Below are 13,062 nucleotides of genomic sequence, written 5' to 3' on the forward strand. Positions count from 1 at the left end.
AATCTTAAAATTTCAACTTATTATCTTTAAATTTCAACTTAGTATGTATCTTTAAATTTCAACTTAGTATCTTGAAATTTCAACATAGAATCTTGAAATTAGAAGTATCTTAAGATTGCAAGAACAAAATAAAAAAAACAAATGGCCCGAAAAGGCTTCCGTACGAATCTCTGCCACATAACAAAAGAAGCCCAAGGTAGTTAGCGAGACAAACCCAAGAACCTACATAAACGAATTACTGTAAAGTGATGACACCAAGTGTTCAATCGTATGTCTGCGCATGAACATGTTTGCGCGTGTGTGTGAGCGCATCTGCGCATGTGTGTGGGGGCGAATGCACGCGGTATACCTGTGCCGAAGAGCAGGAAGTAGAAGGATTCGGGTCGATGATGCTGCTTGACAATCATCCGTTTCGATCCAAATCTGCAGGGGATATGCAACATTAAACATCAGCGTCATTCATGGAATGTAATTGTGTAATTTGAAATTACTATCAACTTATGCCACATGTTATTGCATACTTAGGTACACATGAAATTGTTCTACAACGTATACAATGAAAACGAGGCTGCATTTCGTGATCTGGTAGTTCGCGTTCACTAACCCGGACATTTTGTTGGAATTTGTCACCAAATGAGTCTAGTCTCAGTGTTGTTACACGCTTACTAGTTGTATACCCGGGCACCTCCACCATTCCCGACTGGGGTGCGTTGCAAAGCGCCAATCGCTTGCAAGCGATGTACAGCGATTCTCCTTACAACAGTGCGCTAACTTTACGCCGCTTGCAAGCGAGGTCGCTTCGTTGTCAAACCACTTTGACGGCGGAAGAAGAAATTCTTGACTGGATCAGCGAGGAAATGAACAAAGGCAGCTGACATCCCATTATCCTCGGTCGGATCCACATCTTCAAAGTAGTCATAAATTTCATCAGCTCGTCATCGAGCCTCTTCAATTACGTTCTTCATTACGTCAAGGCAACCAAGCGGTGGTTGCACCGCCATTTTGGAAGAGTGCGCAAGCGCTTCGAACTGTTGCAGACCCCGGGGTGAGCGAGTAAGTTGCTTTCTCTAAGCGATTCGTGGCTTGCAACGCGCCCCTGGTTTTTAGCAACCAATGCTTGTCGTGAGAGGCGACTAACCGGATCGGGTGGTCAGGCTCGCTGACTTGGTTGATGCATGTCATCGTATCCCAATTGCGAGGTCGATGCTCATGGTGTCAATCACTTGAATGTCAGGTCCAGACTCGATTATTTACAGACCGCCGTCATATAGCTGGAATATTGCTGAGCGCGGCGTTAAACAGCAAACAAACACTGTGTAAATGTGTACTATGCTGCAAAAGTGAACCGTGTATAATAACCACCTGTTTATAACTCTATGACGTAAAGACCCCCGTGGTCTCGTGGTAGAGCGTCCGCCCGGAGAGCGTCATACCAAAAGACGTTAAAAGATGGTACTTGTTGTTACCCTGTCTGGCGCTCGGCATTAAGGGGCTAAAACAAGGACTGGTCGGCTCGGAGTCAGTATACTGTGTCTGAGTGGGGTATTCATGTTAAACTGCGGCATGGTATCTCAGTGAGCTAGCACTATAAATCGGCATCAGTCCGGACTAGTACAAGCAGCCACACAAACACACACACGTACATGCACGTCGCTATATAAGTGCAATAATCTTGGACGCGACGTTAAACCCCACTTCACCTCACCTCTACGACGTAATATGCCCAGACTATGTAACTCACTCTTGGAAAGTACTGTATCTTGCAAGTTGTTTCTGCATTCTGATTGGTAGGTCTTCTATGGCACCGATTCCCCGCAGAGCTATCATCACCTGAGGGTATTGAGGAGTAAGAAGAACCATCTTGCAGTGGGAGGAACTTTATAATAGACGGGGTGTATACCACACCTGCTGTTGGACGTCGGGTACGCAGAGCGGTGCAAGAGCTCAGCTCATTTGAATTGAATTAACACAATTAATTTACTTTTGAACGTTATTTGAACACGATGATATTCCTTTTTTAATGGATAACAAATTGTTTAATGTTTGTCAGTATCTTCCAGGGCTATGTCTCACCCCTTCATCAGGCGAATGTGTAGGTAGCGTCTTCTTACACTATCGATCGCTCGATTTCTGTTCTAGACTCAATTATTTCCAAGCTGCCGTCGTGTAGCTAGAATATTTCTCCCTCCCCGACGGCGTGGATCGTGTCTCACAATTTCGATCACTGGATTGCCCGGACCAGGTCCCCGTTCCACAAAGCGATCTCAGCGCTAAGGTGATCGTAACTCCCATACTTTAACATAGGTTTACGACTGTCTTAGCGCTACGATCGCTTTGAGGAACGGGACGCAGGCCGATTAATTACAGGCCGTCGACATAATATAGAATATTATTGAGTGCGGCGTTAAGTAACAAACATCATATCCTTGTAGTAGAGAGCGAGTGTGGTTTTACGCCGCCTCTAGCAATGTTTCACCAACATCACGGAGGGGGACACCGTAAAAGGGCTTCCCTCACTGTACCCATGTGGGGGATCGAGTGAGTGAGTGAATATGGTTTTACGCCGCTTTTAGCAATATTCCAGCAATATCACGGCGGGGGACACCAGAAATGGGTTTCACACTGTACCCATGTCGGGAATCGAACCCGGGTCTTCGGCGTGACGAGCGAACGCTTTAACCACTAGGCTACCCGACCGCCCCATGTGGGGGATCGAACCCAAGCCTTTGATGTAACAAGTCAACATTTTACAGCCCTCACACATCCGTGTAAGGCGTCCTGGAATAGTATTTGCTTTCAAGATACCGAATTTCAAAGTTTACCCCAGTTGGAGTATACCTACATGGTGTATTTCGTCCTCTGTCCTGTCCTCTGGGGGCTTGGACAGAATCCTCTGGCCATCCCGAGACATCCGCATCTGACAAAAGCAAGGTTACAGTGACGGTCTAATCAACGTATTTCAAGCCTTGTGATGGTACGTGGTCCTGTGTCCAGCGCACAGGTCACAACTCAGGCAAATGTAGGCAGCGTTGGTCACGGAGAGTAGGTGGATGGGTGACAGTGTTCGGCATCCGCTCTATCCACTACACCACGATCCACATTGTGAAGTGACACCAAGACAGTCTCAGGTCTTAAGATCACCGGCTGGATACACGAGGCAAGTTAGACTGGTACTTCCAGAATGCAAAATTGTTATTCCACGGACAAAGTGCTACAAATCATCGTGAATACTTCACGGATTGTATACACTATGTTTCTCCAACGCCCGTGAATATATACGGTCGCTTTAAACGCCCGTGAATATATACAGTCGCTTTGCGGTGCAGTCGCTTTTTTAACCCAAAATTTACGACGGCCTGGTTACAGCGAAAGGGAAATCAACAAGAGATCAGTAGCCTGTCATACTGACCCTGAAACAAAATATATATAAAAAGGCCATTGTATGTCTATATTAGTGTTTGTTTGTTTGTTTGTTGTTTAACACCGCACTCAGCAATATTCCAGCTAGATGACGGCGGTCTGTAAATAATCGAGTCTGGACCAGAAAATCCAGTGATTGACATTATGAGCATCGATCCACGCAATTGGGATCGAGGACATGCATCAACCAAGTCAGCGAGTCTGACCACCCGATCCAGTTGGTTGCCTTTTACGGCAAACATATGCTGCTGAAGATCTATTCTGACCCGGATCTACACGGGTCCTTGGCACGTCGAGATTACAGCATTATCTCAAAATAAAGAGAGTCCCTGGGCTACTTTTTATCATATTTTTATTAAGATAATTTAACAACTGCTTTTTGTAAGATATTTTAGAGACTAGATGTAAACCTAAGAGATCAGCTCACATCTGCAATGTTTTCCGCTTCGTTTGCAACATGTGCAACAGCCTTGTGAACATTGCTCTACACATTGCTTCAATGGCAGGCAATGGTAGGGTTCGCACAATGTCCGTGCGTGGAGTAAGGGTCATATGACTTCCGCGAGTTATAGAGGGTCTCATTTCATAGGATGACTGGAAATAGACACATGCAACCACACACAAAACGGTCGTGTGTATTGATGGGTACTGGGAGAAAGGAAGTGTTGGTGATGTGTACATACCTGAGTATTGGCCTTATAGTCTGCAGGGTCAAAGAAAATGTAGTGATTCTTGTCAATGCCGAGTGAGGTCTTCTCGATGGTGTCCAGCTGAGCGTAGTAGGGGCTGTTGGAGTCGCTGCTGCAGGAGAAGGATGCATACATTCACCATCCTATATGTCAGATGTCCTAATTTCTTAACAAGGGAATTGTTCACGACGCAAGGGCTTAAGTATGGAAATGATATAGCAAGGTACCTACCTCTCAAGGACACTACATCTACTGAACAGGTGACAGAAGGTTCGAACCACGTGAGCCCACATCCGGAATTTTCCCAGGAGCTTCTGAAGCAGTGATAGATGGAGAACATTAGTTATCTAATTCATTGCAGTCTCCACTCCCACGACGGTATGAAGCGGTCAGGGGATCGAAACCACAACTTTCTGCTCTCCGAGAACGTTCGTCACATTATTTGGGAACGTATTTTTATATAAAGGTTTTTGATATTTGTTTTGAAACATTCTTCATCAACTATACTTTGGCAAAAGAAAAGTCGAGCAGTTCGTTTAGTGTTTTCGTTTAAACATGATCTATTGCCCTTTTAACGTATTTTGGTATTACGAGACCAGGGATCGAACCCACGACCTTCCACTCTCCGGAAAAGAACACTCATCACATTACTTGGGAACGTATTTTTATATGCATTTTAATATAAAGGTTTTAGATATTTGTTTTGAAACATTCCTTCATCAACTATACTTTGCCCCCCAAAAAACATCCAGCACTTCGTTTAGTTTTTTTAGTTTAAACATGTTCTATTCCCATGAAAAGGATTGGCTATCACAACGCCCTCTCCAATAGATTTACATCTATGCTCATATAAATTTCATATACAGAAATAGAGAAACGTATGTACTTTACCATTGCTCACTGAAACCTTTTCGTTTCTTCATATATGTTTGACTGTACATTCCTAAAATGTTTTCGTGGACGTGATAAGATAAAGTCGCATTGCCAGCTGGTATTAAGTCGGTATTAACATCAGAAGTATCCTTTACAACTATCAATAACGCGTGTATCAGTTCGTTTCTAGCTAATTTAAACAATAGGTATTCCATGACAATATTGTCATGTGTTCAAACGTACTGCAGCTTGGAACTTCGTTTAATCTTTTAAATCCTTTTTTTAATTCTTTATCCCCATGTCTTAATTTTGCAAGTATAATGTCAACTTATGAAAAATATGGTGCAACTGTAGATTTATCTGTTCTTAAACTAGGTTTAAATCGAGAAAAGGTTTCAGAATTGAGCCCATTACTTAAGGCCTCCAACTGCTGCTATCCGTATGTATCTGGATTTTAAGAATAAACTCGCGATGATAAAGCAACTTGAATATATGTAAACAAGTGCCTCAGCCAGTCACTACCTTGTACTTCGCCTAGTGCCTAACCCTGTCTCACCTTGTGCCTCACCCCGTGTACCGCCCTGTGTCTCACCTCCTGATTCACCTTTACTGTTGCCTCACCCTGTATTTATCACGTGCCTCACCCAGCGCTTCATTCACCCAGTGCCTCATAAATAACCAAAAGGCTGTCTTTTCTGACTCTTCGTCTCCTGTCATGCCACCACTACATTTAACCACGCCCACACCGATGCCCACGCTCACGCCCACGCTCACGCCCACGCCCACGCCCACGCCCACGCCCACGCCCACGCCCACGCTCACCTACCCTTGCCCTCTCCGCCTCCTCTGTCTCAGTGAGTCTGTCCCGGGGATGCGGCCTTCTCATCCACTGCCTCACTCCCATCGACCCAAGGGGCAGAGAGTTTCTTTTCAGTGACCCGCGGGAACCCCTCCTCGTTGCTCCAGACCCCCTCCAGTCTGACGCACTGACTATGCTAGACCCCGAAAGGCTTTGGTTTGATGACCCCCTCCTCATGGGTAGAGCCTGGGGGATAGACAGCTGCTGCTTGGACATGGCCAGTCCCACAACAGTGTGTTGAAGCTCCCGGCTCACGTGTCTGCCCTCATCCTCCTTACCTGCAGGTGTAACGTGAGCAGGACTTAGGGTCGTAATATGAACAACATGGCATACTAACGAAAACAAGATGCGACCGAGGATACCTCGTTTGCCTTTATATACCGAAAAACGTTCAAGTTCATTTTATTATGTTGCTATGTCTTACATGCATACATTAATGTAACGGTGTACACCACTAAAACACGCACCTGCAACTAACGTCTGATGATGGGCATCATTAAAACATGCCAGGGTAACTAACGTCTGATGATGATCACAACTAAACCACTCACCTGTAACTAACGTCTGATGATGATCACAACTAAACCACTCACCTGTAACTAACGTCTGATGATGATCACAACTAAACCACTCACCTGTAACTAACGTCTGGTGATGATCACAACTAAACCACTCACCTGTAGCTAACGTCTGATGATGATCACTACTAAACCACTCACATGTAACTAACGTCTGATGATGATCACTACTAAACCACTCACCTGTAATTGACGTCTGATGATGATCACTACTAAACTAATCACCTGTAACTAACGTCTGATGATGATCACAACTAAACCACTCACCTGTAACTAACGTCTGGTGATGATCACTACTAAACCACTCACCTGTAACTAACGTTTGGTGATGATCACTACTAAACCACTCACCTGTAACTAACGTCTGATGATGATCACAACTATACCACTCACCTGTAGCTAACGTCTGATGATGATCACAACTAAACCACTCACCTGTAACTAACGTCTGATGATGATCACTACTAAACCACTCACCTGTAACTAACGTCTGGTGATGATCACAACTAAACCACTCACCTGTAACTAACGTCTGGTGATAGTCACTACTAAACCACTAGCCTGTAACTAACGTCTGATGATGATCACAACTAAACCACTCACCTGTAACTAACGTCTGATGATGATCACTACTAAACTAATCACCTGTAACTAACGTCTGATGATGATCACAACTAAACCACTCACCTGTAACTAACGTCTGGTGATGATCACTACTAAACCACTCACCTGTAACTAACGTCTGGTGATGATCACAACTAAACCACTCACCTGTAACTAACGTCTGATGATGATCACAACTAAACCACTCACCTGTAACTAACGTCTGGTGATGATCACAACTAAACCACTCACCTGTAACTAACGTCTGATGATGATCACAACTAAACCACTCACCTGTAACTAACGTCTGGTGATGATCACTACTAAACCACTCACCTGTAACTAACGTCTGGTGATGATCACAACTATACCACTCACCTGTAACTAACGTCTGATGATGATCACAACTAAACCCCTCACATGTAACTAACGTCTGGTGATGATCACTACTAAACCACTCACCTGTAACTAACGTCTGGTGATGATCACAACTAAACCACTCACCTGTAGCTAACGTCTGATGATGATCACTACTATACCATGCACCTGTAACTAACGTCTGGTGATGATCACAACTAAACCACTCACCTGTAACTAACGTCTGATGATGATCACAACTAAACCACTCACCTGTAACTAACGTCTGGTGATGATCACTACTAAACCACTCACATGTAACTAACGTCTGACGATAATCACAACTATACCACGCAGCTGCAACTAACGTCTGGTGATGATCACTACTAAACTAATCACCTGTAACTAACGTCTGATGATGATGATGATGATGATCACAACTAAACCACTCACCTGTAACTAACGTCTGGTGATGATCACCACTAAACTAATCACCTGTAACTACCGCCTGATGATGGTCACAACTAAATCACCCACCTGTAACTAACGTCTGATGATGATCACAACTAAACCACTCACCTGTAACTAACGTCTGATGATGATCACAACTAAACCACTCACCTGTAACTAACGTCTGGTGATGATCACTACTAAACCACTCACATGTAACTAACGTCTGATGATAATCACAACTATACCACGCAGCTGCAACTAACGTCTGATGATATCTACTAAACTAATCACCTGTAACTAACGTCTGATGATGGTCACAACTGAATCACTCACCTGTAACTAACGTCTGGTGATGATCTCAACTATACCACGCACCTGTAACTAACGTCTGATGATGATCATCACTAAATCACGCACCTGCACGCAGTTCCTGGCGGAGACGTTGATGTGACGGCAGTATGTGAGGCAGGGTAGATCTCTCCCGAATGTTCCTGTTATAACGCCGAATAGCTGAACACAAAAATTGCCATATCAATATGACACAAATGTAAATCGCAGCTTTATGGACATGGGGAGTTTTTCAAGATGTAAAGTCATTACTATTGTATTCAATAGTATATATCCAGAGGTTAACATCAAGCTAAGAATACATTGAAACTGACTTAATCATATTAAGTAATTCATAGTGTCCTTTATAATTCTAATTTGTACTTTCAAATATAAAGTTCAGTGAAATAGATCAATGCTCAATCATACCTGATTTTACTAATTTTAGTAATTCTTTTCAAAGAAAGCTAATACATTTTGCCTTAAGATGTATATTTGAGAATTAATTATGAAGTACAATGAAGTACATTATAGCCTACGCGAGCAGGACATACAATAACCGCTCATGTTAATAGAACGAGAAGTCCTTGGAACATGGACCGGTAGGTCGGTTATATAGCGAGTCACTTATAATGTCACTACAGTGATATCCCGTTAATCCTGGGGTACAATTCTCAGTAAAACCTTCCGGATTAACACATGTCCTGATTGCAGAGCCATTGTCATAGAATACATTCCTTGTGTATATTAGACATTTCTAACAGGTACCGTTCGTGAAGCGGGGTCTCACTACAAACATGTTTTGCAATTCGCTATAAAAAACAACAACTTTAAACAATATCAATAATCATAATAATCATAGAAATAAAAATAACACAGTAAGAAATTGATTGTCCAAATATATCTCCACACAGACGCATGATCAAAGAATCTGGCATATTTTTACCCCTGTCAACATGTCAGTCTGCATGCATACTGAATTCTCAGCTCCCGGGGCAGTATACAATATGCTCATATTCACCAGTTAAAAATAAACCAACAAACCTAAGTTCAAGGAGTTTAGTCAAACATTTCTGTATATTAGGAACATACTGTTACATATTCTACTAACCTACCTTTTAAGATATTTAACGCTCGTATATGCATAAACCCATCATACTACTGTGACCTCAGCTGACAATACCCGTTGTGGCCGCTCGACCCAACTCACAGTAGCCCCTTCACAGTCGCCCATAAATACCACGTCTATTGGTAGCTCTGCTTGATTATTTTATTGATGCCGTGACCTGGTTGATGTAAGTAATATACATACACTTACTCTTGTATTGTCCTGAGCGTGAGCGAGCAGTCAGTGCATGGATTCTCTCTTATTGCCTTATTGTTTAACAACCACGTCAATTGAATGTCGAATCTATGTAAAGTCACTGCACAAAAAGTACATTCCGATTTTGAGTTTTTCTAGTGTGTTCGTTATATATAGAACAAAATATAGTTAAGTCTTTGAAAGGCATTTAGAAGTGATACACATAAAGATGACTCGCCTGATGAAGACGTATTGTTGGGGTCCTCATAATAAAGAAGACCGCCTCCGTCATACCACAAGACGTTAAACGATGGTACTTGTTGTTCCCTGTCTGGCGCTCGGCATTAAGGGGCTTAAACAAGGACTGGTCGGCTCGGAGTCAGTATTCTGTGTCTGAGTGGGGTATTCATGTTAAACTGCGGCATGGTATCTCAGTGTGCTAGCACTATAAATCGGCATCAGTCCGGACTAGTACAAGCAGACACATACACATACACGTGCAGGCATATAACTGCAAAAATCTTGGACGCGACGTTAAACCTCATCCCATAATAAAGAAGTTGACATCCATAAATCATCTTCCTTATGTGTATCCCTTCTAAATGCCTTTCAAAGACTTAACTATGTTTTTGCTTATATATAACGAACACACTAGAAAAACCAACCAAAATCGGATAAAAAATTCTCGTTCTAAAAAAACATAGTTTATCGAAAATTTTGACACAATTACCGATTACCTTGCATGTTGGTAGGCCGAAATGTTCATCCAGTTAGGCAGTGTCGAATCGTTCTATCAGTGATGAAACATCTCCTAGGAGTGTATAACTGTGTATAAATCTCAGCTCTCGTTTTTAATAATATCTCAATAAACACAACTCAAATTAACAACACGGCATATGCCCTTGATCGCGTCCACACCGAGTTAATGTGTAGGATAAATGTTAAAGTTAATCTCACAATGAAATCCGGTTCTATGAACAAAACACCTGTAATCTAGGTTCCTCTGCTTGTGACAGTCCATGTTCCCTCAGTGTTAACAATGTGGCAATTTATGTTTCTGCTTAGACTGTGTGTCGGCTGAACGTTCAATATTCTTTGATCTCCCGGGTAATCTTCCTAATTCTAGGAGTAAATAAAGACTACGAATAAAGAGGACTGTATTCATGGTTAACGTTTGCTGGCTTGAGTAAATTTGTTTCTCTCAGCCAGTCGTGGGTTAAATATTGCCAGATAGTATAAGTATATAAAGTCCAAGCCTGCTCACAAAGATATCTGACCGGTGAAGATCCGGGGTAGAATTGATCTTCAGTACCCCATGTTTGCCGTAAAAGGCGACTATATGCTTGTCGTAAAAGGCGACTATGCTTGTCGTACGAGACTAACGGGATCGGGTGGTCAGGCTCGCTGACTTGGTTGATGCATGTCATCGTATACCAATTGCGAGGATCGATGCTCATGATGTCAATCACTGAATTGTCTGGTCCAGACTCGATTATTTACAGACCGCCGTCATATAGCTGGAATATTGCTGAGAGTGGCGTTAAACAACAAACAAACAAACAATACAATTTAGGACATCACGAAATAATTAAAAATATGATGAAGTATATTCATGATATTTTGAAAAGAATTGCTTATCTCTTAAATATATGATATCATGATGTGATTTAAAGATATAAATAACTAAAAGATATTTGTAATTTACACCACCCTATGTCAAGTTTTATGAACTGAAGATTTGTGTCGTTAATTGTGCCTTTGAACATATGCTTACACTTACATGTTACACTTACATGCTACACTTACATGTTACACTTACATGCTACACTTACATGTTACACTTACATGCTACACTTACATGCTACACTTACATGCTACACTTACATGCTACACTTACTTGCTACACTTACTTGCTACACTTACATGCTACACTTACATGTTACACTTACATGCTACACTTACATGCTACACTTACATGCTAAACTTACATGTTACACTTACATGTTACACTTACTTGCTACACTTACATGCTACACTTACATGCTACACTTACATGTTACACTTACATGCTAAACTTACATGTTACACTTACATGTTACACTTACATGCTACACTTACATGTTACACTTACATGCTAAACTTACATGTTACACTTACATGTTACACTTACATGCTAAACTTACATGTTACACTTACATGCTACACTTACATGCTACACTTACATGCTAAACTTACATGTTACACTTACATGTTACACTTACATTTCAACAGATGACAGGACAAGTAGCCTTTAAACACTGTGTATATATCATAAAGAAGTTTTTATCCATAAGGCTCCTTGTCACAACTATATCCAACTTCTAAATGCTCCCGAAGACTCTCACACGTGCATTAGTTATTCAACATTAAAGGGGGATTATACTCAACAGTCCAGTGACGATTTCCAGCTTTGGAGGGGCAGGAGTCGCCAGGTCGCGTCAGGCAGCGCGATTTGCTGTGCAGAGTTGCGTCCCTTGGACATGACCGAAACCTATGATTGTGGCTTCCAATCACGGTTCGCCCCGATTATGTTTCTAGATTTGTCAGCACCATACCAAATTGGTAAACGTCTGAGATCTGCACGTGCTTTCTTCCAACATGAAACTGACACGACGTGATATAACTGGAATACTGTCCCAAGCGGCGATAAACCGCACTCACTCACTCACTCACCCCACCCACTCACTCACTCACTCACTCAAGTCTTGGTCAAGACGTTGCTCTGAGTGACCTGTGTCAAACCGCAGCATGGTAAGTGTGAAATAAGATCTGCACGTGCTTTCTTCCAACATGAAACTGTCACGACGTGGTATAACCCGAATACTGTTACCTCATTTACTCACTCAAGACGTTGCTCTGAGTGACCTGTGTCAAACCGCGGCATGGTAAGTGTGAAATAAGGGTACCATTATACATATAAACTGCCACACTGGTGTACACAACTTGAGATCATAGAGTATTTATGACTTAAATCAAATATCCGGGGACTGCTTACTGGCCCGAGCCTAGCCGCCTTTAAGTTGAAATTAAATGTAGCTATGGATATACAATATGACAAATGCACAGATTTTTAGTAATCCATTCAAATAGCTTTTCACCGCTAATTTCCCTGTAACAGTGAGTGAGTGAGTGAGTTGGGTTTAACGCCGCTTTTAACATTATTCCAGTTATATCACGGCGTGTCAGGTTGATGTGGGAGGAAAGCCCGACGTGATGCAGGTCTCAGACGTTTATCACTTCGGTGAAACCCACGAGCACGGGTATGGTGCTGACAAACCTATAAACATAATCGGGGTGAACCGGGATTCGAACCCACAATCATAGGTTTCTGGCGTGTCCAGGGGACGCAACTCTGCACAGCGAATCGCGGTGCCTTAGACGACTGGGCCACCCGTCCCCCTGTCTGTAACAGGCATTGGGTCTGTTTCGTTGGATAATGGAAACGGGTTGTTTTCTTGCGTTGACGTTATATATTTTTGCGAGATACTTTCAGTTAAGATGTGTATGCAGTAAAGTGTTTCCATTGTGACGTACACGGGTCACCTGATACATTAGGTCTTC

The 13,062-nt window shown here is 42.4% G+C and overlaps 1 pseudogene; it reads right to left on the minus strand.

Annotated features, from left to right (window-relative positions):
- LOC139444848 (uncharacterized) overlaps positions 1-13,062 on the minus strand; it is a 28,438-nt pseudogene that overhangs the window by 11,508 nt on the left and 3,868 nt on the right.

The sequence above is a fragment of the Haliotis cracherodii genome, unplaced genomic scaffold (genome assembly GCF_022045235.1).
Source record: "Haliotis cracherodii isolate W230 unplaced genomic scaffold, xgHalCrac1.p SCAF_6, whole genome shotgun sequence".
NCBI lineage: Eukaryota > Metazoa > Mollusca > Gastropoda > Lepetellida > Haliotidae > Haliotis > Haliotis cracherodii.